The sequence below is a fragment of the Capricornis sumatraensis genome, chromosome 8 (genome assembly GCF_032405125.1).
Source record: "Capricornis sumatraensis isolate serow.1 chromosome 8, serow.2, whole genome shotgun sequence".
In the NCBI taxonomy this organism is placed as follows: domain Eukaryota; kingdom Metazoa; phylum Chordata; class Mammalia; order Artiodactyla; family Bovidae; genus Capricornis; species Capricornis sumatraensis.
Window position 1 is genome coordinate 21564946 of NC_091076.1, and position 12087 is coordinate 21577032.

Here is a 12087-nt window from a genome sequence, read left to right on the forward strand (position 1 = left end):
AAAATATAATCCTTCCTAAGAGATTCTCATTTGGGATTTTATCCATACAAAGCTGGGATAAAGAGAGACATGTAGGTTACTTTTTTAAAATGGGCAGGCAGGTTGGAAAAGTCAATCGAACAGGGATATTTTGAGTTAAGGAAACACATATTTTAAAAAATTTGATTGAAGTATATTTGATTTATAGTGTTGTGTTAATTTCTGCTACAGCAGAAATTACAGCTAAGTGATTCAGTTATACATATGCATATATATATATATATAAGTTCTTTTTCATATTCTTTTCCACTATGGTTTATCACAGGATATTGAATATAGTTCCCGTGCTATATAGTAGATCCTCGTTGTCTATGCATCCTATATATAATAGTTTGCATCTGCTGACTCCAAACTCCCAACCCTTCCGTCCCCCATGCCCCCCCCATTGTTAACCTCAAGTCTGCTTCCTACGTCTGTGAGCCTGTTTCACAGATATGTTCACTCGCGTCACATTTTAGATTCTATGTGCACGTGGCATCATACGGTTCCTGCTTTTTCTGTCTGACTTCCTTCACTTAGTAGATAATCTCTAGGTGCATCCATGTTGCTGCAAATGGCATTATCTCCTACCTTTTAATGGCTGAGTAATAATCCATTGTACAAAGGTACCGCATCTTCTTTATCCATTCATCTGTGGATGGACATTTAGGGGAAACAGCATATCCTTATTTCTGACTTTATATAGGCGCTCTCACCTGTTGAATTATGGGGTTGGGAGACATCATCTAGAAGAGAAAAAAGAGAGATCATTGTTTTCTATTGGGTTTCAAAATAGACTTTAAAAATATTTGTGAATCAATGTTTAGACAAAACTTGGCTTTGTTGAACAAGAAGTTTCTAATTATAAAAGCTTTCCTTAGTCTTTCAAGAACAAGCATTGGTACTCTTAGCATTAAAGCACTGAATATTACCTTCTATATGGACGATTTTTATTTGACCTTGGTGCCCTGCTCGAATCCTTTTTGCTGACCAGTGCACCTGCCACTCAACTGCACTGAGTGTTGGTTTATGACAACTCACAGCTATTTCCTTCTCTGGAGAACAGCCCTCTGCCAAATGGGAGCTGCCTTGCCTGGATACTAAGCTCCTAACTAGAGCAAACACCTCAGCCAACAAATGGCCAACTCCTCCCATCAAGCTGGCACTAAGTCTGTGGCAGTTCTTGTGCCAGAGCTTTTCTGTGGGATCTGACTAAAGCCAGTCTCCAGTTTAGACCTGTTATTGCTAACATTTTCCCTGACCTCCCTTGCTTTCTTTACTCCCCCTGTAAATTTCAGGCTGAGAAGGCCAAGTGTTTTCTGCCATCCTAGGGCGCGGAGCGCTAAAACCAGATGAGGGAGTTTCCCAGTGGTCCCATGGTTAGGACTCTGCACTTTCACTGCTAAGGACACAGGTTTGACCCCTGGTTGGGGAACTAAGATCCCACAAGCCATGTGATGTAGCTATAGCAAAAATTTTTTAAAATAATAAAACAAGATGAGGTTGGGTTATAAACGTTACGTTTCGGTACCTCTGAGTGATAGTGCATGTGGTGTGTGAATTGCCCTTATTAGGCTTCCTTACAGCCAGATAACATCGCTCTAATCTTGGAGAGAATTTTCTCTTGGTTTACTGCATCTTGGGATATTATTCCTATTTCCATTTTCCAACTTGAAGAAATGAACAGAATAAGACCTAGGTGAAAATTTTATATGATAAATATAGACAACATCAACAAAAGACCTATTACCATGATTGTCTATTGTTGTCAAAGAAAGAATTGTGGAAACAAGGGGGAAAAAAAAAGAATCTCCAGTGGGTCAGAGCAGAGTGGAAAAGGACAGAGAATTGATCTCCACACCCATTTTCTTTTATTTAAGTGGGAACTACATTCCCAGCACAGGAAATTAAAAACTTCCCATTGCAACCTTGGGAGATGATAGCAATTCAGTCATATTCTCACCAAAATCTAGGAAATAGCTACCACCCGGGGCTCTTTCTGGACTTCCAGGTGGCTCAGTGGTTAAAAAAAAAAAATCTGCCTGCAATGCACATGTTCAATCTGTGCAGAAGATATAGGCTCAGTCCCCGCGTCAGGAAGATCCCCTGGAAAAGGGAATGGCTACCCACTCCAGTACTCTTGCCTGGACAGAGGAGCCTGGTGGATACAGTCCATGGGGGTCAAAAAGAGCTGGACACAACCGAGCAGCTAACAACTTTCAAGTTCAACTTTCAGGGCTCTTTCTAGTGGGAGTCAAGGGAGAGACTTTAAACGATCAAGCAATGTAAAACCCTTGACGCAGTCCCCACTTTTGTAACATGATATGAGGCCGAAGATGACAGTCACAGCTGCATTCACACTGCCTGCTCCGCCTTCGCTCACTTCCGCCCATGTCTCAGCTGGACGGGGCTCTTGACCTGATGGCATATTCCAGCCTTCAATCCTGTGTGATCTGAACTCTTGGTGGTTTTGTCCTTACAGCATCATTACAGGTTTTTATTGAACAAGACTACTGGACAAGAGAGTACTAAAGATGGTCCAGCGTATCCTCTGGCTTTCAAAAAAGCTCTTCATGCCGTCATCGTGTAGTAACAACCTAAATTCCCTTGTAATCCAAATCAATTACCTCTTTTCGCTGCCTGTGAGACTCTGATGTTTTGCTCCCTCTCCTCCGCCACCCCCACCTTTGCCTTATCCTAGGGTCAAGCTGAGGCAGGGGACCGGGGAGACTGGGCATACCCTTTACACTGTAAAGACAATCATCCCACGGGTGTCTCCTAGGTTCCACCATAAACGGAAGGGAAAGGAATTTGGGAAACTTCTCAGAGTAATTCCATGGCTTACTAGGCTATTGTCTTGTTGCAAAACATGTTTTAAAAATATAAAACCCTGCTTATTACAGGGCTTCCCAGGTGGCGCTAATGGTAAAGAATACTCCTGTTAATGCAGGAGACGCAGTTTCCATCCCTGGGTCCAATGGAGGAAAAAATCTCAACCCGCTCCAGTACTCTTGTCTGGAGAATCCCATGGACAGAGGAGCCTGGCGGGCTACAGTCCTTGGGGGTCCCAAAGAGTTGGACACAACACCGTGCTCACACACACACACACACACACACACACACACACACACACACACACACTGCGTATTACTACATTATTTTAGCTTTCTTCTGTTTCATACCAAATCTTGTTTTATTCCTGGACAGAGGCTTACCCAGGATGCAATGGGGTCAGGTTGGCTCTTGCGGGAGGCAAAAGTGAAAAATCACATAAAAGATAAAACGGGACTTCCCTGACAGTCCAGTGGCTAAGACTCGATGCTTCTACTCTAGAGGGTGCGGGTCAGATCCCTGGTCCGAGAGCCGAGATCCCACATGCTGCATGGCCAAAATAAATAAACAAATAAATAAAATACAACAGAGCTTGGCCTGGTACCACTTTTCCCAGTCTCAGAAGCCTCTACCACTGCATGGGGGACTTGGGTTGCTGGCCTTCGGTGCCTCTCAGCTAGGCTGAGTTTGGTTCAGAATGTCAGCTTGAGAGCCTTCAAGCTTCTTCTACCAACCAACATAGTGCTTCTTCTATCTTCTTCCTCTTTAATTAACTATAGCAAGCAGTGAGAATTTTCTAGGGCCTCCTCTTATATCTTATGAAATCTAAGCTTCGACAATAATTTTTAAAATTTATTTAATTAAAGGATAATTACAATATTGTGTTGGTTTCTGCCATACATCAACATGGATCAGCCATAGGTATACATATGTCCCCTCCCTTGTGAGACTCCCTCCAACCTCCCAACCCATCCCATCCCTCTAGGTTGGGCCCCTGTGGGGCCCTGGTTTGAGTTCCCTGAGTCATACAGTAATGTTTTGCTGTTAAAAGCCTGAGAAATCTTCTCGAGTCCTGAATTTCCCAACTTTGTATGTTCCTATTTGCATGGCCTCAGCCATAGTTTATCTAACTGTAGTATATAAGCAAAGATATTTTGAGTTTTTTTCCCATAGGTGGCCAGAAGCTAAATGTACTCTCTCTGATACCACCCATGAAACCAAGTTTTTATTCTAGGGCTGTTGAACACTAGCCATCATCTACCCTGAGGCACTGACTGCTTTGAAGCCACAGGCAATGAGCAACACAGGCCCGGAGGTTTTCTCACACTTGGCTGCCCCCCGGCTCAAGAGAGAACATGTTCGCACATTTGAGCAGTTTGATCCAGTGGCAATTCAAAGTACTCCTCTCCAAGTTCTGTTTCTGAACTTTCTGCAAACTCTGTATTCACAGGGCTCCTCTTGCAAACATATTTGGGAATAAAGGAGACTTGGGGTTTCCCTGGAGGCTCAGTGATCAAGAATCCGCCTGCCAATGCAGAGACAAGGGTTCGATCCCTGGGTGGGGAAGATTCCCTGGAGAAGGAAGTAGCAACTCAATCCAGTATTCTTGCCTGGGAAGTCCCATGGACAGAGGAGCCTGGTGGGCCACAGTCCATGGGGTCGCAAGAGCAGGACACAACTTAGTGACTAAACAACAGTAACAAAGGAGAGTTAGTCTTATCCTCTCTCCTAATTTAGTTTAATCCTATAACTGCGTCTCAGTGCAGTCTTGTTTCCACAATAGGCCCTGGTTCACTGAATACTGTTCACCCTCTGGGACTCCTTCACCACCATCCTTCTTGATGTAATAAAAATTTACTATAAGCTTAATTTTAGCATTCAGCATATAATGAGCATTTTCTCATGCCAATTGTTGCTCTAAGCCCTTGACACACAGTACCTTATTTTATTCTCCCTGCAACCTTATGAAGTACAGGAAGTTAAGATGCTTTGGTAAGGTTACATATGCAGTTAGAGCTGCCATTTGAAGGGACAATAGATAGGAGCTCTGTTTTAAGCTGATATGAGACTTCTTCCATAAAGTGGACCCCAATAAAGGAGTTAATGTACGAAGGCCCAGTTCCTTTATTCCAACAATACCATCTTTCAGGGCTGAATGAATATATCAGACTTTATGGAGTGGCTGGCCTAGGTGGAACAAAAAAGCAAACTATTGGTTTGGTCAAAAGGTTCATTCAGGTTTTCCATACGAGCTTACAGAAAAACCCAAACAAACTTTTGGGCCAATTCAATATAAGCTAAATGTGGCTATCTCCGTATCTACGGTACATTCATAGTGTGGAATTTTGTTGTTTTTTAGTCATCCAACTCCTTTGTGACCCTATGGATCGGGGTATTCCAGGCAAAAATACTGGAATGGGTTACCATTTCCTCCTCTAGGGGATCTTTCTGATTCATGTCTCCTGCCCACATCTCCTGCACTGCAGGTGAACTCTTTACCACTGAGCCACCAGGGAAGCCCAGCTATCTCCATAGTCCAATAGAAAGAAAAGGAAAGTGAAATTTATCCTAGGCCCTCCCACACACAGGACCCAGGTCCTAGCTTTGTTCTGTCAACCTAAATAAAGATGGAAACTGGGGCAAGTTTCAATGACCAGAATTGAGGTTATTCAGGAATAGAAGGGGAATTGCAATTTGGGAAAGGCATGCTGTCACAAGACACAAACGTGTCTGTTGAGGACTTGGGGTGGGCTGTATTTACAGGCAACAAGTGCAAAGAGGGGTAAGTCCAGCCAGAGTTCGAGCAGTAAGTTCGTTGGCTTGAGGATGGGGAGAGATTCCTGCTGAATGTTCATCGATCAGGAGATAATTCTCAATCTTCTGTAAATCAGGCATGTATGCAAAATCAACCCCTCTGTTATTAAGTTCTATACTTCTCAGGGAGCACGCATGAGATTCTTTGTTACATATCCTCTGGTTCCATTCTTTAAAATTTGTTTATTTTTAATTGGAGGATAATTGCTTTACAGTTGGCTTCCCTAGTGGGTCAGAGGGTAAAGAATCTGCCTGCAATGCAGCAGACCCGAGTTTGATCCCTGGGTCAGGAAGATCCCCTGGAGAAGGAAATGGAAACCCACTCCAGTATTCTTTCCTGGAGAATCCCATGGACAGAGGAGCCTGGCACTCTGCAGTCCATGGGGTCGCAAAGAGTCGAAAACGACTGAAGTGACTTAGCACAATTGCTTTACAATATTGTGTTGGTTTCTGCCATACATCAGCATGAATCAGCCATAAGTATACATATGTCTCCTCCCTCACTCTTCAACCTTCCTCCCACCTCTCCTGCAATCCCACCCTTCTAGGTTGTCACGGAGCCCTGGATTTAAGCTCCCTTAGACATACAATGCGGAGAAGGCAATGGCACCCCACTCCAGTACTCTTGCCTGGAAAATCCCATGGACAGAGGAGCCTGGTGGGCTGCAGTCCATGGGGTCACGAAGAGTCGGACACGACTGAGTGACTTCATTTTCACTTTTCACTTTCATGCATTGGAGAAGGAAATGGCAAACCACTCCAGTGTTCTTGCCTGGAGAATTCCAGGGACAGCGGAGCCTGGGGGGCTGCCATCTGTGGGGTTGCACAGAGTCGGACACGACTGAAGCAACTTAGCAGTCACACAATGAGTCTCCACTGGCTATCTAATTTTCCATATGGTAATGCATGCTTCAAGGTTACTCTCTCAGTTTGCCCCACTTCCCTCCCTGTGCCCACAAGTCTGTGCTCTCTGCCTGCGTCTCCATTGCTGCCCTGCATATAGGCTCATCAGTACCGTCTTTCTAGATTCCAAATATAGGCATTAATATATGATATTTGTCTTTCTCTTTCTGACTCACTTCATTCTGTGTAATAGGCTGTAGGTTCATCCACCTCATTAGAACTGATTCAAATGTGTTCCTTTTATGGCTGAGTAATATTCCATTGTATACGTGTACCACAACTTCTTTATCCACTCATCTGTCAATGGACATCTAGGTGGCTTCCATGCCCTAGCTATTGTAAATAGTGCTGCAATGAACATTGGGGTGTAGGTGTCTCTTTCAATTATGGTCTATTCAGGTTATACGCCTGAGTGGAATTGTTGGGTTATGTGGTAGTTTTATTCCTAGTTTTTAAAGGAATCTCCATACTGTTCTCCATAGTGACTGGATCAATTTGCATTCCCACCAACTGTGCGAGAAGGTTCCCTTTTCTCCACACCCTTTCCAACATTTATTGTCTGTAGGTTTTTTGATGACGGCCATTTGACCGATGTGAGGTGATACCTCACTGTAGTTTTGATTTGCATTTCTCTAATAATGAGCAATGCTGAGCATCTTTTCATGTATTTGTTAGCCATCTGTATGTCTTCTTTGGAGAACTGGTTCCATTTTAGATCAAAATCCCTTCCTCAACTCATTTGAAAAGACCCTGATGCTGGGAAAGATTGAGGACAGGAGGAGAAGGAGACAACAGAGGATGAGATGGTTGGATGGCATCACTGACTCGATGGACATGGGTTTGGGTGGACTCCGGGAGTTGGTGATGGACAGGGAGGCCTGGTGTGCTGTGGTTCATGGGGTCGCAAAGAGTCGGACACGACTGAGCGATTGAACTGAACTAGTCCTCTAAATCCTTCTTCAAAGCACTGTTTCCCCTTCTCCTTGTCTCTTTTGTTCATAGCAGTATCTCCAGCACCTCAATTTCCCAGTATCCATCAGATGGCAAACATCCACTAATATTTGTTGACGGTTGAGTTATCGACTATTAATTATTACTCTATTAGACCTGCTCCCTCCCCAGCAGTCTGATGGCAATACTTGACAACCCACAGAATTTTGAATCTAAGGCACTGAGTTGGACCATACTGCTGTGGGCTGGAGCATGTATATTTCAGGACAGTCTCCAAACTGAGCCCAAAGTGCAATGAGTAGTTTCAGCTCCCCAAACCCTACTGTCTTTGAGATCTTTCCAGCAATACCAGGGGAGGCTAAACCCCCTCAATCATGGTGAATTTAGGACTTCTCTGGTGGCCCAGCAGTTGAGAATATTTCTGCCAGTGCAGGGGGCATGGGTTTCATCCCTGGTTTGGGAAGATTCCACGTGCTATGCTGCAACGAAGCCTGTACTTAGTTGCTTTACAACATAATATAATTTTCATGTATACAGCATTATATTTCTACTTCTATATACATTACAGTGTGCTCAACACCCAAAATTTAGTTTCCATTCGTCATCACACCCTTGGTTCCCTATACTCATTTCATCCTCTAGCCACCCCTTCCTCTCTGGTAACTACTCCAGGTGACCCTTGAACAATGTCAGGGTTGGGGTGTCAGCCCTCCACCAGTCAAAAATCCACATACAACCTTACAGTCAAGCTTTCTTATAGAAGATTCCACACCCGGAGATTCAGGCAACAGAGGATTGTGTAGTGCTGTGGTATGTATTTAATTTTAAAAATCTAGGAATAAGTGGACCTATGAAATTCAAACTCATGTTGTTCAAGGGTCAACTGTACTGTTTTCTGTATCTGTGTGTTTGTTTCTGGTTAGGTTTGTCATTGATTTTTGTTTTGTTTTGTTTTATATTCCATCTATGAGTGAAATCATACAGTATTTGTTTTTTTTAATCTGATATTTCTCAGTGTAATACCCTCAAGATCTATCCATGTTGTTACAAATGTCAAGATTTCATCTTTTTGAAAGGCTGAATAATATATCATTGTACTTATATTAATATATATAATGTATATATGTGTGTGTGTATCAGTTCAGTTCAGTTCAGCTGCTCAGTTGTGTCCGACTCTTTGCGACCCCATGAATCGCAGCATGCCAGGCCTCCTTGTCCATCACCAACTCCTGGAGTTCACTCAGACTCACGTCCATCTCATCCTCTGTAGTCCCCTTCTCCTCCTGCCCCCAATCCCTCCCAACATCAGAGTCTTTTCCAATGAGTCAACTCTTCGCATGAGGTGGCCAAAGTACTGGAGTTTCAGCTTTAGCATCATTCCCTCCAAAGAAATCCCAGGGCTGATCTCCTTCAGAATGGACTGGTTGGATCTCCTTGCAGTCCAAGGGACTTTCAAGAGTCTTCTCCAACACCACAGTTCATATATATATAATGTCCATATATATAAATGGGCTTCCATGGGGGTTCAGACTGGAAAGAATCTGCCTGCAATGCAGGACACCTGGGTTATATCCCTGGGTCAGGAAGATCCCCTGTAGTAGGAAATGGCAACCCACTCCAGTATTCTTGCCTGGATAATCCCATAGGAAGAGGAGCCTAGGGGGCTGCAGTCCATTGGGTCACAAAGGGTCAGACATGACTGAGCATACATGCAACGCAATTCAAAAGTTTTCTTTATCTATTCTTTATAATAGAATAAAGAATTTTCTTTATCTATTCATTCCCTGATGGGCGCTTAGGCTGTTTCCATATCTTGGCTAACATAAACAAGGCTAAGATGAACGCTGGGGTGCATATATCTTTTCAAAGTAGTGGTTTTGAATGTTTTGGATAAATACCCAGAAGTGGGTTCTGGGAAAGTGAGATAAGTGAATCATGGTAGTCCTTAACTTTTAAAGGAATATCCATACTGTTTTCCATTGCGGCTACACCAATTTACATTCCAACCCTGTAGGAGGGTTCTGTTTTCTCCATGTACTTGCCAACACTTGTGATTTCTTGCCTTTTTGATAATAATCATTTTATTGTGATAATAGCACATTCATGGGTGTGAGATAAGATCTCACTGTAGTTTTGATTTGCATTTCCCTAGTGATGAGTGATGCTGAACATATTTTCATGTGCCTGTTGGCCATCTGTATGTCTCTGAAGAAATAAATGTCTATTCAGATAAATAAATCTGTCTATTCAGATCCTCTGCCCATTTTTTAATTGAGTTTTGTTAAGCTGTATGCGTTGTTGAGTTGTATAATTCTTTATATTTTGGATGTTAACACTGTACTGAATGTATCATTTACAAATATCTTCTCCCATTCATCAGATTACCATCCTTTTTTTTCCCTTGGCCGCGTTTCACATTCTTTCTTTGTCTTCGACTTTTGACCGTCTGTCTTGAAGATGGTCTTTTTGCATTGAAGCAATTAGGTGTTCTCTTAGTTTCACGGACTTGTGTATCCAGTTCCTTGTCCGGTTCAGGAAGTTTCAGATATTATTTCTTTAAGTAAACTGTCTCCTCTCTTCTCCCTCTCCTCTTCTCCTTTTGGGATAACTTACCCTAATGTTGCCTTTCCTAAAAGATTTAGTTAACTCTCATAAACTTTCCTCATTTTTTTTTTTTGATCTTAATTCTCATTCCTCTTTTACGGGTTCCACTTCTAGATCTCCGTTTTCTGGCTTGCCAGCTCTCTCTTCCATATGACCCGCTTTATTGCCGATGCTTTCCAATGCATTGTCCATCTCATTAACTGCATTCCTCAGCTCCAGAATGATTTCTGCTTGCTTCTCCCTTAGAATTTCCATCTCTTTGGTAAGGTCCTCCTTCTGCTCATTACTTTTATTCCTGAGCTCATTGAATTGCTTTCTTGGTTAGCTTGTAGCTCACTGAATTTCATGACAGCTATTTTGAATTCTCTATCAGTTAGACTGTAATATCCTGTGACTTTTTTAATTTCTGGAAAGTTTTCATTTACTTTTTATGTATTATGTGGTTCTTCATAGTGCTTGATGGTTCCTTTGTCAGCACATTTGAAGTAGCAATCATCTTTTTTCCTTAAAGATGTTTTTAAACTTGATTCCAATGATACAGCAGGTTCTCCCTTGTTTTCCAATGAGTGGCGCTATCGTAAGTTTTCAGTTTCTTATACCGGAACTGCCTCTGCTGTGAGTCTGCACTGTGTCACAGGTGGAGCCCACTGTGCTCCTGAACACTGCTGTGTCTCTGGCCTCACCTCCTGGGGCACAGAGATGGCAGGCACTTCCATGGCAGCTACGATCTCCTGAATGTCACTCTCTGCTGCTTAGGGGAAGAGTGGGAGCTGACATCAGGGTACCTCTGCCATCTGCGGTGCTGTTGGGTTGGTGGGAGCCGCTGCTATGGGTGGTGGATGGAGGACCAGCACTGCGGATGCCTCCTTGGCTGGAGGCAGTGGTCCCAGGCTCCTCTGTTGCTGATGCCCTGGCCTGTGTCTGTGGGCACCGCAGCAGCAGGAGCCCAAGGGCACATGGCCATCTCTTTGGCTGCCACCGGGTTCTCTGGGGCTGCAGGCTCAACCAGAGTGGCTGGGGGCCAGGACTGTGGGCACCACCTGTGCTGTGGTCCTGGTTCCAGCTCTTCTTTGCGTTCCAGCCCACCTACCTTTAGATATACCGATATATGGATTTTCTGGCATCCTGAGTGTGTTGGGCAGAGCTGCTCTGTTGAGCTGTGGATGTTTAACTGGTTGTTGATCGAGGGGGAGAGACAAAGGATGCATCTCAATCCACCACGATGCTGATATCAATACCATTATCTTTTTTTGGTTTGTTTTTGGCCACACCTTGCAGCATGTGGAACTTCCCTGACCAGGAGACCAGGAATTGAACCCGTGCCCCCACAATGGAAGTGGGAAGTCTTAACCACTGGACCACCAGGGAAGTCCAATACCAGTATCTTCTTAATAAATATTCTATGATTTGAAACCCCACGACTGGCTGCAAAAGTCTGAGCTGATTTTCTTTTTAAAAAATATTTTATTTATCTATTTGGCTGCATTGGGCCTTAGCTGTGATGTGTGGGATCTTCACTGCAACACGTGAGCTTCTCTCTAGGTGGTACCAGCTCCAGAGCAAAGGGCCTTAGTAGGTGCTCCGCAGCATGTGGGATCTTAGTTCCCTCACCAGGGATTGAACTCATGTCCCCTGCATTGAAAGATGGATTCTTAGCTGCTGGACCATCAAGAAAGTCCTGGAGCTGAAGTTTTGAATCTACTACTTTGCTTTGGGAATAACACTGTTGTAGGCAGGGGATTACTATATTGCTCTCTGTGTGTGAAGAGAGATAGCAAGAGAATTAAATAGTATTATATCCCCAAATGAATCAGGAGTCAGAGAGGTGGTTGTGTAGGTGTTAGCATATGTGCAGCAAGATGGGGTATCAGAATAGGTTGCTCATCTAGATGCTTAAATTTTGTGAAACAGTGTAATAGTTTCTCTGTCATTTCTTAATTTGATGCGTTCAAAACTTCCCAAGAA